The sequence below is a fragment of the Hemiscyllium ocellatum genome, unplaced genomic scaffold, assembly GCF_020745735.1.
Source record: "Hemiscyllium ocellatum isolate sHemOce1 unplaced genomic scaffold, sHemOce1.pat.X.cur. scaffold_115_pat_ctg1, whole genome shotgun sequence".
Lineage (NCBI taxonomy): Eukaryota > Metazoa > Chordata > Chondrichthyes > Orectolobiformes > Hemiscylliidae > Hemiscyllium > Hemiscyllium ocellatum.
The window spans coordinates 2,235,715-2,252,875 of NW_026867690.1; the positions used below are offsets into that span (position 1 = coordinate 2,235,715).

At 45.1% G+C, this 17,161-nt stretch overlaps 2 non-coding genes across 2 annotated transcripts; both read left to right on the plus strand.

The window, feature by feature from the left end:
• The first annotated feature begins 3,791 nt into the window (after window positions 1-3,791).
• trnai-aau (transfer RNA isoleucine (anticodon AAU)) lies at window positions 3,792-3,865 on the plus strand. Its single transcript has one exon. It is a non-coding gene; the product is annotated as a tRNA-Ile (tRNA).
• A 2,310-nt stretch (window positions 3,866-6,175) lies between these two features.
• On the plus strand, window positions 6,176-6,249 carry trnai-aau (transfer RNA isoleucine (anticodon AAU)). The gene has a single exon. It is a non-coding gene; the product is annotated as a tRNA-Ile (tRNA).
• The last annotated feature ends 10,912 nt before the right edge of the window (window positions 6,250-17,161 follow it).

The following is a 17,161-nucleotide window of genomic DNA, read 5'->3' on the forward strand; positions in this document are numbered from 1 at the left end:
CAACCTTGGTCAAACTCAGGCAAAGAGGGCAACGCTGACAATAATTGATAACAAAGGCATTACAGAGAAAGCATTTGGCCGCAGAGCATGAAGGAAGTAGAGTCCTTCTGAATGCAAATTCTGGCTACTACTTGCCAAGGACACAAGCAGCAGAACAGTTTTACGCCACTGAACAGTATTTCATTGCTCATCACTGCATTAAAACAGGAACTCATTGGAATTTTTAATAAAGGCCTTAAGAATAATTGAGTGAACATTCAAAATTCGCATAATCTTGACAATCACACTGACAACAGTGACATTGGAAGGGAAGTTCAGAAAATTGTTTTCACTGTTTCTTTAAATAACACGTTGTGCAACTGGCTAGGGATGTAACTATGTCAGACCGACCGTTGTGAGATGAAAGATAGTGAATGAGTAATGTCACCTGGAGAGATCCTCTGGGAAATTGTGAAAAAGTGCATTTTAAAGAAATATAAAATTTTAAAGTGAATCACAGAAAGGACAAGCTACAACTAAAAACAAAAATTGCCAATTCCATGAGTTTGAGAGGAGAACTGACCAAGGTAAACATGCTAAACAGACTGAAACATGTGTATGTGTAAATGAACAGTGGTAAACATTTGAAGGAACAGTGTAAATCACTCAACAAAAGGATATTCCATTGAAACAGACAAAATCTTAACAAGAAACTCACACCTGTCCCTCACTCAGGACAAAATGGATCATATTAGATTATGAGGCTGAGAAGATCACCACAAAGTACTTAAAATCCTGAGGTGCGAGTGTGCTTTAGGAGTAAGTTTTAAAGGGATTGCAAAGGTTCTGCTCGCAGGAGGAGGGCAGTTGGCAGAGGAATCCCTGTGAGGGGTGTAATGTCACAATAGGAACAGGGAGAGGTGAAGGTGCTGGAGGTGGTGAGAGTGTTACAGAGAGTGGTCAGGGTATGAATGTATTTCAAACTAAGTCCGGATTGTTGCAGCTGGAGGGATTTGCAGAGGTAGGGAGGGACATATGTATTTTTATTTATTCATTTATGGGATGTGGGTGTCACTGCCTGGACTAACATTCTTTGACCCCACTCTTAATTACCCAGAGGGCAGCTCAGAGTCAGCCCTCTTGCTGTGGGTCTGGAGTCACATGTTGACCAGACCAGGTGAGAATATTTGGTGTCCTTCCCTAAAGGAGATCAGTGAACCTGATGAGTTCTTCCTACTGATCAGCAATGCATTTATGGTGGCCTCGCCAATGTCTTGTACAGATACAACATGACATTCCAACTCCTACACTCAATGCCCTGTCCAATGAAGGTAACCATTCCAAATGCCTGCTTCACCAGCCTGCCTGCCTGTAATGCAACTTTCAAAGAACTGTGTACCTGCATCCCGGTGTCTCTGACTGACAACACCTCCCAGGGCCCGAACGTCAGCTGTACAAGTCCCACCCTGGTTTGTTTCACCAAAGTGGAACACTTCACATTTATCTAATTAATATATCATAGATAACCTTCTTCATTTTCCACTTTACCACCAATTCCAGTGTCACCCCAAACCTTACTTACCAGGAAACCAATATTCCCTTCCAAACCATTTACCCAAATGACAAACAACAGGAGACCCACTCCACCGCTGGTTACATGCCTCCAGGCAGAAAACAACATGTCTCCCATCACCCTCTGTCTCCAACCATCAAGTCCAATTTGGATCCAGTTGACTAGCTCCTCCTGAATGCCATATCCTTTTACACTAATCTAAGCTTATTACCCAGTTTTCCACACGGAAAGTAGAACACAGAATAGTACAGAATAAGACCCTTCGGCCATGATGTCATGCCAACCTTTTAACCGACTGTAAGATCAAACTAACTTCCATACCTTTCATTTTACTATCATCCATATGCCTATCCAAGAGTCTATTAAATGTCCCGAAAGTATCTAATTTTATTACCATCATTTTCAGTGCATTCCAACCACCTACCATTCTCTATCCTTTTATCTATCCCCATTCACCTTAAAATTACGCCCCTTTGTAATAGCCATTTATGCCATAGGAGAAAACGTCTCTGACTATTCACTCTCTCTGTGCCTCTCATCATCTTGTTCACCTCTACCACATTGTCCACTCCTTTCTTCACTCCAGTGAGAAAAGCCTTATCCCACTCAAACTTTCTTCATAACAAATGCCCTCCATTCCCTGCAGCATCCTGGTAAATCTCCTGTGTACGCTCTCCAAAACTTGCAAATCCTTTCTGTAAAGACGGGACCAAAACTGAACACAATATTCCAAGTGTGTTCTCAACAGGATGCAATAAAGATGCAGTAAAACCTCACGGCTCTTAAAATCAATCCCCTTGCTTGAGGGATCTATGAACATGGACCCCTTAATCTCTCTGATCCTCCACACTGCCAAGCATTCTGCCTTTCACCCTGTATCCAGACAGATAGATTTCCCTGTATCCCAATCATCCTTCTTTTCTTAATGAGCCGTCAACGTATGCTGTCATATCCTCGAAGAATTCAATAAGGTTTGTGAGGCATGACCTGAGCCCTCACAAACCCGTGCTGACTGTCTAAAATTTAACTATGGTTTTCCAAGTAGTCATAAATCCTCTCTGTCAGAGTCCTCTCCAATAATCTGCACTTTCACAGACATAAGACTAAATCTGTAATTCCCAGAATTCTACCTCGGTAACATGGCCCGGACTCACAAATCTTCCCTCTTCTGCCAGGTTCTCCAAAATGGCACTGGAGGTTGGTGGGGGTTACAGAGACAGGGAGGGATATCAGGACAGGAGGGTTTTGCAGACATTAGGAGTGTTGCAGTGCCGAAAGGAGGATTCAGTAATTGTGAAGTTAAATGTCAATGAATGCATTTGAGGAGGGAGGGAGGGAGGATTGTAGAGAAATGAGAGGTTTCACAGTTTAGTTGTTTTGTTATGCCTGCAAGTGGTTACTGAGTTGGGAAGGGTGTAAGCACTGGTGGATATTACAGGAACATGTGGTTTTGGTTGCAATTGCAGGAAGAGGATGCAAGAAGCTGGAGAGTATGGTGTTTGAACGAGGTAACACAAATGGGAAGAGTTGTCAGGAGTGGAGGTGTTTACAGACACAGGAATGGTCTGATCTGAGAGAGTGTTCAGCCTGTAAGCGTTTGCACCTTTTCCATTTTCAAATGTAGGATGTAGCATGCTGTCTGAAGCAGTCATCTTAGCAGCTGATCTGTCGCTGACAAACGCTGCAGGAAGGCGTGATAACTTGCTAAATATGCTGTCAAACGAAGATTGCAAAAGCAACTTGAGTCATTGAGCAAAACGTGCAATTGAGTTCTGCGCTGTTGCTGACTTGAAAGCAACTGCGTCCTTCGGGAGCAGAAAGAATCCCACAGTTGGGTTACAATTCCAATGCATTTGGCATAAGGTTCGCAGCGGTTTATCAGCAGCACATAACCCTGACTCCAAAGGTCTGTGAGTTTCCAGAAGCACAGTGAGCGATCGTTGAAGGTACGTCTCAACCAGATGATATTTGTCAACATGACAAGCTGCAGCTGAGCTGGTGGCATTGCGATTGAAATTACATGCGTCCGAACATTGTGCTTAATTTTGGATATCAGAGCAAATGGTTAGCTCGAGTGTGCGCGTTCGGAAAAGTCAATGTTTTTTTTTGTTAAAAAACTTTGCAACGGAAGGAAATACTTCAGACGATCGTGCGATCGATTGCAAATCAGAAAACGAATAGCCGCCGTGGTTGTGAGCGCAGGCAATATAAGCCTTTGGTTTGATATGCACACTACGTCGGTCGGTTAGCTCAGCTGGTTAGAGCGTGGTGCTAATAACGCCAAGGTCGTGGGTTCAATCCCCTCACTGACCATGCGCCAGCGCTCGTCTCGACAGCTGTGCTGTGTCAAGGTATGTCGTGGCTTTTGCTTTCACTGTTCTGCAAGAACTTGTCACATGATAGATTCAGATGTGTATTCATTCGAAAGCCGACCATCGCTGTCATGGAACATCAACTCGTTGGTCCCATGCCGGATCTCAGCTGCGTTGCTGTATTTCCAAACAAAGTGCACCACAAAATCACCAAGCAGAAAGCCTCACCAGCGCAATAAAACATTTGACAGGGATAGACGCACAACTCGATCTCCGTACCCATGATGACTGGTGGATGTTGTCTGCAGCAAATCAATCAGTCTCAATTGTTTTCACAAAGAAATGCAAAACATGAAATATATAAAGTATTAAGTCGATCTGGCACAGTCTCGGAGGAGAACCAGAGTTCAGGCTTCAATTCACTTCAAAGATTCGTTCAACTCATTTTCCTGGATCTCTGTTACTACATTTCCCGCGACTTCCAGAGGGAATTCATTCGCTTGCTCACCTCTCATGCATCGACACTGGAGTCATCATATCCCCAGCAATATCACAGAGTCATTAATAAAAGCTAATTACTGCAGATGCTGGAATTCGAAACCAAAAGAGAACATGCTGGAAAATCTCAGCAGGTCTGGCACCATCTGCAAGGAGAGAAAAGAGTTGACGTTTCGAGTCTAACTGACCCTTTGGTAAAGATTTTGAAAAAAGGGGAGAATTAGGGAGCTATTAACACCAGGCTGAGAGAAGGTGAGTCATGGCTCCAGATGCAAAGGTGATAATGACAGTGCACGGAGAGATTAAAGGGAGATTAGGAGCCGCGAATGACCAAGGCTGAAGCCAGTGTTACGAGACAAAATACGTGGGGGATGTGTGAAACAGAGACAAAATGGAAAACAGGGGAGAAGCGTAGCAAAGCGGGAAGAGGAGAGGAAAAATGTATTGACAGAGTGGGAAGCGACAGAAAGAGAGACAATCAAGAAATAAGAGGTCCACAACAGTGAGAAAAACGCAAATAAAAAAGGTAAGTAAAATAATTGAAATAAAATTATCTGAAGTTTTTTGAATTTAACAACTTCAGACAATTTTACTTCATTATTTTATTCATCTCTTTTTTTCATTTCACCTGCAATATCATAGAGCCATTAGATATGGACAGCACTGAAAACACAATCTTCGGTCTGGCTCGTCCATTCCGAACAGATATCCTCAACTGCTCCAGCCACGATTGCATGCACTTGACCCATGTCTCTCTAAACCCTTCCTATTCAAATACACATCCAAATTCCTTAAAAATATTGGAATTGTACCAGCCATCACCAGCTCGTCCGGCAACTTATTGCAGACACTCACCACCCTTTGCGTGACGCCGTTGCTCCTCACTGCCTGTCGAATTCTCACCCTCCCACACCAGATTTATACCCTGTCGTGCTGCACTGCCCCACCTGAGCGAAACGAACTTATCTATTTACCCGAAAAATGCCCCTCATGATTGAAAAATCTTCATAAGGTCAGCTCCCAGCCTCTGACGCGCACAGTCAAAATAGTGAGAGAGTGTTCAGCCTGTAAGCGTTTGCACCTTTTCCATTTTCAAATGTAGGATGTAGCATGCTGTCTGAAGCAGTCATTTAGCAGCTGATCTGTCGCTGACAAACGCTGCAGGAAGGCGTGATAACCTGCTAAATATGCTGTCAAACGAAGATTGCAAAAGCAACGTGAGTCATTGAGCAAAACGTGCAATTGAGTTCTGCGCTGTTGCTGACTCGAAAGCAACTGCGTCCTTCGGGAGCAGAAAGAATCCCACAGTTGGGCCTATTCCTGATGAAGGGCTTATGCTTGAAACGTCGAATTCTCTATTCCTGAGATGCTGCATAACCTGCTGTGCTTTGACCAGCAACATATTTGCAGCCACAATTCCAATGCATTTGGCATAAGGTTCGCAGCAGTTTATCAGCAGCACATAACCCTGACTCCAAAGGTCTGTGAGTTTCCAGAAGCACAGTGAGCGATCGTTGAAGGTATGTCTCAACCAGATGATATTTGTCAACATGACAAGCTGCAGCTGAGCTGGTGGCATTGCGATTGAAATTGCATGCGTCCGAACATTGTGCTTAATTTTGGATATCAGAGCAAATGGTTAGCTCGAGTGTGCGCGTTCGGAAAAGTCAATGTTTTTTTTTGTTAAAAAACTTTGCAACGGAAGGAAATACTTCAGACGATCGTGCGATCGATTGCAAATCAGAAAACGAATAGCCGCCGTGGTTGTGAGCGCAGGCAATATAAGCCTTTGTTTTGATATGCACACTACGTCGGTCGGTTAGCTCAGCTGGTTAGAGCGTGGTGCTAATAACGCCAAGGTCGTGGGTCCAATCCCCACCCTGACCATGTGCAGCGCTCGTCTCGTCAGCTGTGCTGTGTCGAGGTTTGTCTTGGCTTTTGCTTTCACCGTCTGCAAGAACTTGTCACATGATCGATTCAGATGTGTATTCATTCGACAGCCGACCATCGCTGTCATGGAACATCAACTCATTGGTCCCATGCCGGATCTCAGCTGCGTTGCTGCATTTCTAAACAAAGTGCACCACGAAGCCACAAAATTACCAAGCAGAAAGCCTCACCAGCCCAATAAAACATTTGACAGGGATAGACGCACAACTCGATCACCGTACCCATGATGACTGGTGGATGTTGTCTGCAGCAAATCAATCAGTCTCAATTGTTTTCACAAAGAAATGCAAAACATGAAATATATAAAGTATTAAGTCGACCTGGCACAGTCTCGGAGGAGAACCAGAGTTCAGGCTTCAATTCACTTCAAAGATTCGTTCAACGCATTTTCCTGGATCTCTGTTACTACATTTCCCGCGACTTCCAGAGGGAATTCATTCGCTTGCTCACCTCTCATGCATCGACACTGGAGTCATCATATCCCTAGCAATAACACAGAGTCATTAATAAAAGCTAATTACTGCAGATGCAGGAATTCGAAACCAAAAGAGAACATGCTGGAAAATCTCAGCAGGTCTGGCACCATCTGCAAGGAGAGAAAAGAGTTGACGTTTCGAGTCTAACTGACCCTTTGGTAAAGATTTTGAAAAAAGGGGAGAATTAGGGAGCTATTAACACCAGGCTGAGAGAAGGTGAGTCAGGGCTCCAGATGCAAAGGTGATAATGACAGTGCACGGAGAGATTAAAGGGAGATTAGGAGCCGCGAATGACCAAGGCTGAAGCCAGTGTTACGTGACAAAATATGTGGGGGATGTGTGAAACAGAGACAAAATGGAAAACAGGGGAGAAGCGTAGCAAAGCGGGAAGAGGAGAGGAAAATCATTCGCTTGCTCACCTCTCATGTTTGTTTCTTTAGATTTAGTTTTAAAGCTTACTTTTTAGAGGGATGGCAGTGCAGGCAGTGCAATGTTCCTCTTGCAACATATATGAGGTGAGGGAAGCCATTAGCATCCCTGATGATTACACTTGCAAGAAGTGCATCCATCTCCAGCTCCTCCAAGACCGTGGTAGGGAACTGGAGCTGGAATTGGATGAACTGCGAATCATTCGGGAGGCAGAGGTGGTCACAGGTCAGAGCTTTAGGGAAGTAGTTAGACCGAAAGTTATAGACAGTTTGGTGACAGTGAGGGGGAGTGGGAGGAACCAGCCAGTGCAGGGACCCCCTGCTGCCATTCCCCGCAAGAACAAGGATACCGTTTTGGATTCTTGTGGGGGGGATGACTTACCAGGGGTAAGCAACGAGGTTCAGGCCTCTGGCATGGAGCCTGGCCCCGTTGCTCAGAAGGGAAGGGTGGAGAAAGTTAGACCGATAAGTCTTGGGGACTCAATAGTGAGGGGTACAAATAGGCGGTTTTGTGGGGGCGACAGAGACTCACGATTGGTATGTTGCCTCCCAGGTGCAAGGGTTCGTGATGTCTCTGATCATGTTTTCCGGGTCCTGAATGGGGAGGGGGTGCAACCCCAGATCGTGGTCCACTTTGGCACCAACGACATAGGTAGGAAGAGGGGTGAGGATGTCAGGCAGGCTTTCAGGGAGCTAGGTTGGAAGCTCAGAGCTAGAACAAACAGAGTTGTTGTCTCTGGTTTGTTACCCGTGCCACGTGATAGAGAGTCGAGGAATAGGGAGAGAGAGCAGTTAAATGCGTGGCTACAGGCATGGTGCAGGAGGGAGGGATTCCGGTTTCTGGACAACTGGGGTTCTTTCTGGGGAAGGTGGGACCTCTAAAAACAGGATGGTCTACACCTGAACCTGAGGGGCACCAGTATCCTTGGGGGGAGGTTTGCTAGTGCTCTTTGGGAGGGTTTAAACTAACTCTGCAGGGGCATGGGAACCTGGACTGTAGCTTCAGGGTACAGGACCTTGAGTGCAGGGAGGTTAGGACGTATAAGAAATAAGGTAGGTGAACTTGCAGCGTGGGTTTGTACCTGGGACTTCGATGTTGTGGCCATTACAGAGACGTGGGTAGAACAGGGGCAGGAATGGCTGTTGCAGGTTCCAGGGTTTAAATGTTTAAGTAGGGTCAGACATGGGGGTAAAAGAGGGGGAGGTGTGGCATTGCTTGTCAAGGATAGCATTACAGCGGTGGAAAGGACGATGGAGGAAGATTTGCCATGTGAGGTAGTTTGGGCTGAGGTTAGAAATAGGAAAGGTGAGGTCACCCTGTTAGGTGTTTTCTACAGGCCTCCCAATAGTCCGAGAGAAGTAGAGGATAGTATTGCGAGGATGATTCAGGAGAAGAGTGAAAGTAGCAGGGTGGTTGTTATGGGGGACTTTAACTTCCCAGATATTGACTGGGAAAGCTATAGCTCGAGTTCGTTAGATGGGTTGGTGTTTGTCCAATGTGTGCAGGAGGGTTTCCTGACACAATATGTAGACAGGCCAACAAGAGGTGAGGCTATACTGGATTTGGTTCTAGGTAATGAACCAGGCCAGGTGTTAGACTTGGAGGTAGGTGAGCACTTCGGGGACAGTGACCACAACTCGGTGACTTTTACTTTAGTGATGGAGAGGGATAAGTGTGCACTGCAGGGCAAGAGCTATAGCTGGGGGCAGGGTAATTATGATGCGGTGAGGCATGACTTAGGATGCGTGGATTGGAAAAACAGGCTTCAGGAGAAGAACACTAATGGTATGTGGAGATTGTTCAAGGAACACCTATTGAGTGTCCTTGATAAGTATGTACCAGTCAGGCAGGGAGTAAAGGGTCTTGTGAGGGAGCCGTGGTTTGATAGGGAATTGGAATCCCTTGTGAAAGGGAAGAGGGCGGTCTATGTAAGGATGAGGCGTGAAGGTTCAGTTGGGGCAATTGAGAGTTATAAGGTAGCCAGGAAGGATCTGAAGAGAGAGCTAAGAGCAGCGAGAAGGGGACATGAAAAGTCCTTACTTGGTAGGATTAGGGAAAACCCAAAGGCTTTCGATAGGTATGTCAGGAATAAAAGGATGACTAGGGTAGGTATCAGTCCAGTCAAGGATAGTAGTGGGAAGTTGTGCGTGGAGGCGGAGGAGATTGGAGGGACAGTAAATCAATACTTTTCGTCAGTATTCACTCAGGAACGGGACTCTGTTGCTGGTGTGAATATTGAGTCACAAGTGATTAGAATGGATGGCCTTGAAGTATGTAGGGAGGAGGTTTTGGGAATACTGGAAAGGATGACAATAGGTAAGTCTCCTGGGCCTGATGGCATTTACCCTAGGATCCTCTGGGAAGCTAGGGAGGAGATAGCAGAGCCATTGGCCTTGATTTTTATGTCGTCATTGTCAACGGGAATAGTACCAGAAGACTGGAGGATAGCGAATGTGGTCCCCTTGTTCAAGAAGGGGAGTAGGGACAGCCCGAGAAACTATAGGCCAGTGAGTCTCACTTCGGTTGTGGGCAAAGTCTTAGAGAGAATTGTAAGGGATAAGATTTATGAACATCTGGATAGGAATAATGTGATCAAGAAGAGTCAGCATGGTTTTGTGAAGGGCAGGTCGTGCCTCACAAACCTTATTGAGTTCTTTGAGAAGGTGACTAAGGAGGTGAATGAGGGTAAAGCAGTAGATGTGGTCTATATGGATTTTAGCAAGGCGTTTGATAAGGTACCCCATGGTAGGCTAATGCAAAAACTACGGAGGTATGGCATTGAGGGTGCATTAGAGGTTTGGATTAGGAATTGGCTGGCTGGAAGGAGACAGAGGGTAGTAGTTGATGGACTAGGTTCATCTTGGAGTGCAGTTACTAGCGGTGTACCACAGGGATCTGTTTTGGGACCGTTGCTGTTTGTCATCTTTATAAATGATCTAGAGGAGGGGCTTGAAAGCTGGGTGAGCAAGTTTGCGGATGACACAAAGGTCGGTGGAGTTGTGGACAGTGAAGACAGATGTGGCAGGTTACAGCGGGATATAGATAGGTTGCAGAGCTGGGCAGAAAGGTAGCAGATGGAATTCAATGTAGCTAAGTGTGAAGTCATTCACTTTGGTAGGAGTAACAAGAAGATGGATTACTGGGCTAATGGTAGGCTCCTTGGTAGTGTGGATGAGCAGAGGGATCTTGGTGTCCATGTACACAGATCTCTGAAAGTTGCAACCCAGGCAAGTAGTGCTGTGAGGAAGGCATATGGTGTACTGGGCTTTATTGGTAGAGGAATTGAGTTCCGGAGTCCTGAGGTCATGTTGCAGTTGTATAAGACTCTGGTGCGGCCGCATCTGGAGTATTGTGTGCAGTTTTGGTCGCCATACTATATAGGAAGGATGTGGAGGCATTGGAACGGGTGCAGAGGAGGTTTACCAGGATGTTGCCGGGCATGGTAGGAAGATCGTATGAGGAAAGGCTGAGGCACTTGGGCCTGTTCTCATTGGAGAAAAGAAGGTTTAGGGGAGATTTGATAGAGGTGTATAAGATGATTAGGGGTTTAGATAGGGTAGACACTGAGAACCTTTTACCGCTAATGGAGTCAGCTGTTACTAGGGGACACAGCTTTAAATTAAGGGGTGGTAGGTATAAGACAGATGTTAGGGATAGATTCTTTAAGCAGCGGGTTGAGAGTTCATGGAATGCCCTGCCAGTAGCAGTGGTGAACTCTCCCTCTTTATGGTCATTTAAGCAGACATTGGATAGGCATATGGAAGTTATTGGGATAGTGTAGGTTTGGTAGGATTTGGTCGGCGCAACATCGAGGGCCGAAGGGCATGTGCTGCGCTGTATTTTTCGATGTTCTATGTTCTATGTAAAAATGTATTGACAGAGTGGGAAGCGACAGAAAGAGAGACAATCAAGAAATAAGAGGTACACAACAGTGAGAAAAACGCAAATAAAAAAGGTAAGTAAAATAATTGAAATAAAATTATCTGAAGTTGCTTGAATTTAACAAGTTCAGACAATTTTACTTCATTATTTTATTCATCTCTTTTATCATTTCACCTGCAATATCATAGAGCCATAAGATATGGACAGCACTGAAAACACAATCTTCGGTCTGGCTCATTCATTCCGAACAGATATCCTCAACTGATCCAGCCACGATTGCATGCACTTGACCCATGCCTCTCTAAACCCTTCCTATTCAAATACACATCCAAATTCCTTAAAAGTATTGGAATTGTACCAGACATCACCAGCTCGTCCGGCAACTTATTGCAGACACTCACCACCATTTGCGTGATGCCGTTGCTCCTCACTGCCTGTCGAATTCTTATCCTCCCACACCAGATTTATACCCTGTCGTGCTGCACTGCCCCACCTGAGCGAAACGAACTTATCTATTTACCCGAAAAATGCCCCTCATGATTGAAAAATCTTCATAAGGTCAGCTCCCAGCCTCTGACGCGCCAGGCAAAATAGTGAGAGAGTGTTCAGCCTGTAAGCGTTTGCACCTTTTCCATTTTCAAATGTAGGATGTAGCATGCTGTCTGAAGCAGTCAACTTAGCAGCTGATCTGTCGCTGATAAACTCTGCAGGAAGGCGTGATAACCTGCTAAATATGCTGTCAAACGAAGATTGCAAAAGCAGCATGAGTCATTGAGCAAAACGTGCAATTGAGTTCTGCGCTGTTGCTGACTCGAAAGCAACTGCGTCCTTCGGGAGCAGAAAGAATCCCACAGTTGGGTTACAATTCCAATGCATTTGGCATAAGGTTCGCAGCAGTTTATCAGCAGCACATAACCCTGACTCCAAAGGTCTGTGAGTTTCCAGAAGCACAGAGAGCGATCGTTGAAGGTACGTTACAATAGCCGCCATGGTTATGAGCGTCGGCAATATAGGCATATGCTTTGAAGCAGAGCGCTCGTCGGTCGGTTAGCTCAGCTGGTTAGAGCGTGGTGCTAATAACGCCGAGGTCGCGGGTGCATTCCGCTCTCTGACCATGTGCAGTGCTCGTCTCGTCCGCTTGCTGTGTCGAGGTTTGTCTTGGCTTTTGCTTTCACCGTCTGCAAGAACTTGTCACATGATCGATTCAGATGTGTATTCATTCGAAAGCTGGCCATCGCTGTCCTGGAACATCAACTTGTCGGTACCATGCCGGATCTCAGCTGCGTTGTTGTATTTCCAACAAATTGTCCCACAAAATCACCAAGCTGTAAGCCTCACCAGCGCAATAAATCATTTGACAAGGATAGACGCGCAACTCGATTACCGTACCCATGATGACTGGTGGATGTTGTCTGCAGCAAATCAATCAGTCTCAATTGTTTTCACAAAGAAATGCAAAGGGACAATCGGGACATGAAGCCAGAGGAAGGAGGTGAGGTCTTCAATGAATACTTCCCATCTGTATTCACACAGGAGCAAGGCATTATAGCTGGGGGTTTCAGTTGGGATGGTGATTTTCTCAAACATATTACGATCAATAAGGAAGAGGTATTTTATGTTTTCACAGGCTTAAATGTGGAGAAATCCCCAGTGCCCAATTGAATGTATCCCACGCTGCTATGGGAGGTAAGGGAGGAGATTGCTCGGGCCCTGGTGTATATATTTAATACTTTGCTGGCCACTGATAAAGTGTGGAATGACTGGCGGATAGCTAATGTGGTTCCTTTGTTCAAGAAGGGCAGCAGGGATAGGCCAGCTGATTAAAGAGCAGACAGTCTGACAGCAGGGGGAGAGAAATTGTTGGGAACAATTCTGAGGAACAGAATGAATCAAAAATTGGAAAGGCAGAGATCGATTTGGGATACTCATCATACATTTGGTAGAGTAAGATCCTTTCCCAAATTCAGCCGAGATTTTTATTTGAAATTATGATTGAGGATTTTGATGAGGGCTGTGCAGATGATGTGGGTTACATGGAGTTCATTACATCGTTTCACAAGATCCCACATAGAAGGCTGGTCAAACAGACCAATGGGATCCAAGGCAATTTGGCAAACAGGATCCACAACTGGTGGAGGGCTGTTTTTACAATTGAAATTCTTTCACTAACGGATGTACCACAGGGATCTGTGCGGGAGCCATTGCTGTTTATTATATACATTAATAACTCTGATGTGAAAGCAGAAGGTATCATTAGTAGGTTTGCAGATGACATGAAAGCTGAGGGTGTTGTCCATAGTGAGGTGGATGGTGCCAGGCTGCAGTCTGAATGTAGAGGCTGGGACAGAATTTCAAGACAGGAACTTAAGTAGAAACATCAGGAAAGAGCACAGCAGACATTGAGGGAAAACTGAGTGACTAAAGTGCATTTATTTCAAAATAAAAGGCGTAATAATTAAGGCAAATGAAGTCAGCGCATGGATGAGAACATGGGACTGGAATACCATAGATATGGCAGAAACACAGCTGAGAGTGGGACAGGACGGGAAGCTCAATGTTCCAGGGTACAGATTCCACAGGGAGGATAGAACAGGAGGTGAGAGAGGAGGGGGTGGAGTTTTTGATCAGTGAAATATCACTGCAGCACTTGGAGAGGATATTCCTGGGGAACACCCATTGAAGCTATAATGGTGCAATTGAGATATGGGAATGGGCCATCAGTTTGATATGACTGTACTACAGGCTGCCAACAGTCAGCGAGAGTTTGAGCAGCAAATATGTCGGGAGATCTCAGATATCTGTAAGATTGATAGGGTTGGAATGGTCAGGGATTTTAACTTTCCAAACCTAGTCTGGGACTGCCAGAGTGCTCAGAGCTTGAATGGGTGGGATTTGTTAGGCATGTACAAGAAAAATGTCTCAGTCAGAATGTAAATGGTTGGACTGCAGGAAGGGGTAAAACCTGACTACGCCTTGGGGAACAAGGTAGGGAAAGGGACTGAGGCACTAGTGGGACAACACTTTGGCAAAGTGAGCACAATTGTATTAGTTTGAATATAGTGATGGAAATGCACAAGCCTAGTCCACAAGTTAAAGATCAAAATTTGTCTTTCCGCAATCCAGAAGGTATTAGTGAAGAGCTTTTGGCAATTGATTGTGGAGGTTATTTGCAGGTAAAGGGATGTCAGGCAGGTGGGAAGCTTTCAAAAGAGCGATAAAATGATATTTGAGGGATATCATATTTCTGTTAGTGTGAAGGACAATGCTGACACAAGTGGGATACACTGATGACTGGGGGTATTGAGACTGTGGTCAACAAAAAGGGGGCACGTGTCACATAGCCAGCTGGATTCAGGGAATCTATTGAAGAACATTGCAGGTGGAGTATTCACTTAAGAGGGAAATCAGGAGGGCACAAAGGGGACTAGAGAAAGCATTGGCAGATCAGGCTGAGGAAAATCCAAAGTGATTCTTCAAGTATATTCTTCAGGAGATTAACTAGGGGAAGAATGTGGCTCCTTGACGACGAATGGGGCCATCCAAGTGTGGAAACACAGAAGATGGGTGAGATCCTGAACAAAAATTTCATGTTTGAACTTAACTTGGTGAAATACTGGGCAAGTCAGGGAATAAGGAACAATAACGTCTTCAAAAGACTCCACTTAGCATAACAGGCAGTAGTGAAGGTTCTATAATGCGTATAAGATGGACAAATCCTTGGGAACTAATCATGTATATCCCAGGATATTGCGGGAAGCTCAGGAAGAAGTTGTGGGGTCCCATAAAGAGATATTTCTATCACTGATAGCCAAGGAGAATGGAATAGGGAAGGTTAGATGGGCTTCAGATTGGGTCCACAGGTTAGCACACATTGAGGGCCGAAGGGCCTGTACTGTACTGTCATGTTCTTATGTTCTGTGTCTGGAGGATATAAGTAGGAGATGGGAGAGAAAAAAAACTTCAAAGAATTTGGAGGAGAAGATTTTCCACACAGAGTACAGTGCAGGTAGGAAATGGGATTCGAGGGGAAGTGATAGAGAAAAGTACAATAACAACATGGAAAAGACATTTGTGCAGGTACATGGAGAGGAGAAGGTTTGAAGGGATATGGGTCAAGTGCAGGGAAACGCGACTCGTTCATAGACTCTGTTCAGCATGGACTAGTTCGATCGAAGGAACCTGTTCCGTGCTGGATGACCCTGTCTCCTGTTATTGTAGGAGACTACTGAGATAAGGCACGTTATAGACACTGAAGCAAGTTACAGCGATAGGGCTGGTAGTCAGGAATGCAGTACAATCCAAATATGTGGAGAGAGTATAGGGAAGGGAGGATTCCAATATGTGGAGGGAGTATAGGGAAGGGAGGATGTTACCGGGACAGGAACTGTTATAGGAGTTACAAATTATTGAAGACACTAAGTCACCATGACATTCCATAGATAGATTGTTGCAGAGTAGTGAGTCGTAGCACAACAGAACTTACTATAAGGGTTTGATTGAGCCTGGGGTGTGTCTGTACTGTGCACCCCCTCCAGCACTGTATCTATGTCATGTTTTGTTATCTGATGTTGGGAGCTCTGTCTTTGCTGTCTGCTCTGTTCACTGTAGTGATCTTACCTCACTGCAGGATTTATTGAACACTCCAAATCTCCCTTCTCTTTGTCTCCCTGGCTGATCAACCATCTTCAATGTGGCGATGGACGAGACATCCAGCAGCTGGGAAGTCTATTGAGTCAGGCCGTTCCTAATACCTACAGGAGTCAGAGGAATCAACAATTTGGGAAATTAGACTGATCCCGTGAGGGATACACATGGACAATGAAACTAAGTCCAACAGAGATCTGAAAAACCCTGTCTCCATCCCTTGCATATGCTGCTGCGTCTCTCTGGAGTAAAGACTTCAATTGGTTCAGGATCCGGAGAAGCTGCAAGAGTGAGAGACGCTGACAGGGGCAGCAATTCGACCCTCACAGAGAGGGATACCACATGAAGAGAGTCTGAGTGATATCACCAGAGGGCAGGAAAATTTCATAACGAAACAATCATGTAGGAAGAACAGGTTTAGGTTCCTGATGCCCTGGTGTCAGTGCTCAGGAATGAGCAACCTTTGAGCAGGTGAAGTGATGGCCTCGTGGTATTGTTGCAAGAGCATGTATCCGAAACCTCACCCAATGTTCTGTGGAGACAGGTTTTAATCCCACCATCAGAAATGGTGGAATTTGCAATCATCATTTTTTTTAAAATTGCAATTAACAATCTATGAATAAGTCTGAAATCATTGCTGATGTCCAAAACAATGTTTGTTCATCAAAAATACACTAGGGGGCAACTGCCATTCTCACATGGTTTGTACGACATCCCCACAGCAAAGTGTTTGCCTCTGAAATGGCCGTGCAAGTTACTCAGCTCAAGGGCAGCGAGGGCTGGGCAAGAAAGGCTGGTCAGCCAGAGACACCAACATCCCATACCTGAGTTTAAAAATAAACCATTCGGATTGTCCCACTGGAAGTATGCTGGGACCAGTGTCCTGGCCAATCACGTCGGTAGGTTTAGGGACAGGGCATTAAACTGACAGAGAGGATGCAGGGACAGGGTTCAGGTGAAAGGAGCTTTCCAAATCCAAATAGAAAAGGTGAAGCTTTGGAACAGCATGGGGATGTGGCTGAAGACAAGCAGAAAGGAACAGGATGGGACCAAGTTTAACTAAAACTGTACGTCAGCGAATCACTTTGTGACAGGAAATTGTAGGAAACAGTTAAATTATGCTTTTTTTTGGAATGGACAAAGTCTCTGCCATAAGGTAGATGAATTTGTGACAGAGATAAAAGAGAGTTAGACACCAGTGTGACGTGGTTACAGGGTGAAAAAAGGTGGACATAAATATTCAAATGGTTCACAACTTTGTGGAAACTCATGCAAAGTGGACAACGCTAACAATAATTGATAACAAAGGCATTACAGAGAAAGTATTTGGCCGCAGATCATGAAGTAGAGTCAGTCTGAATGTAAATTCTGGCTACTACTTGCCAAGGACACAAGCAGCAGAACAGATTTAGGCCACT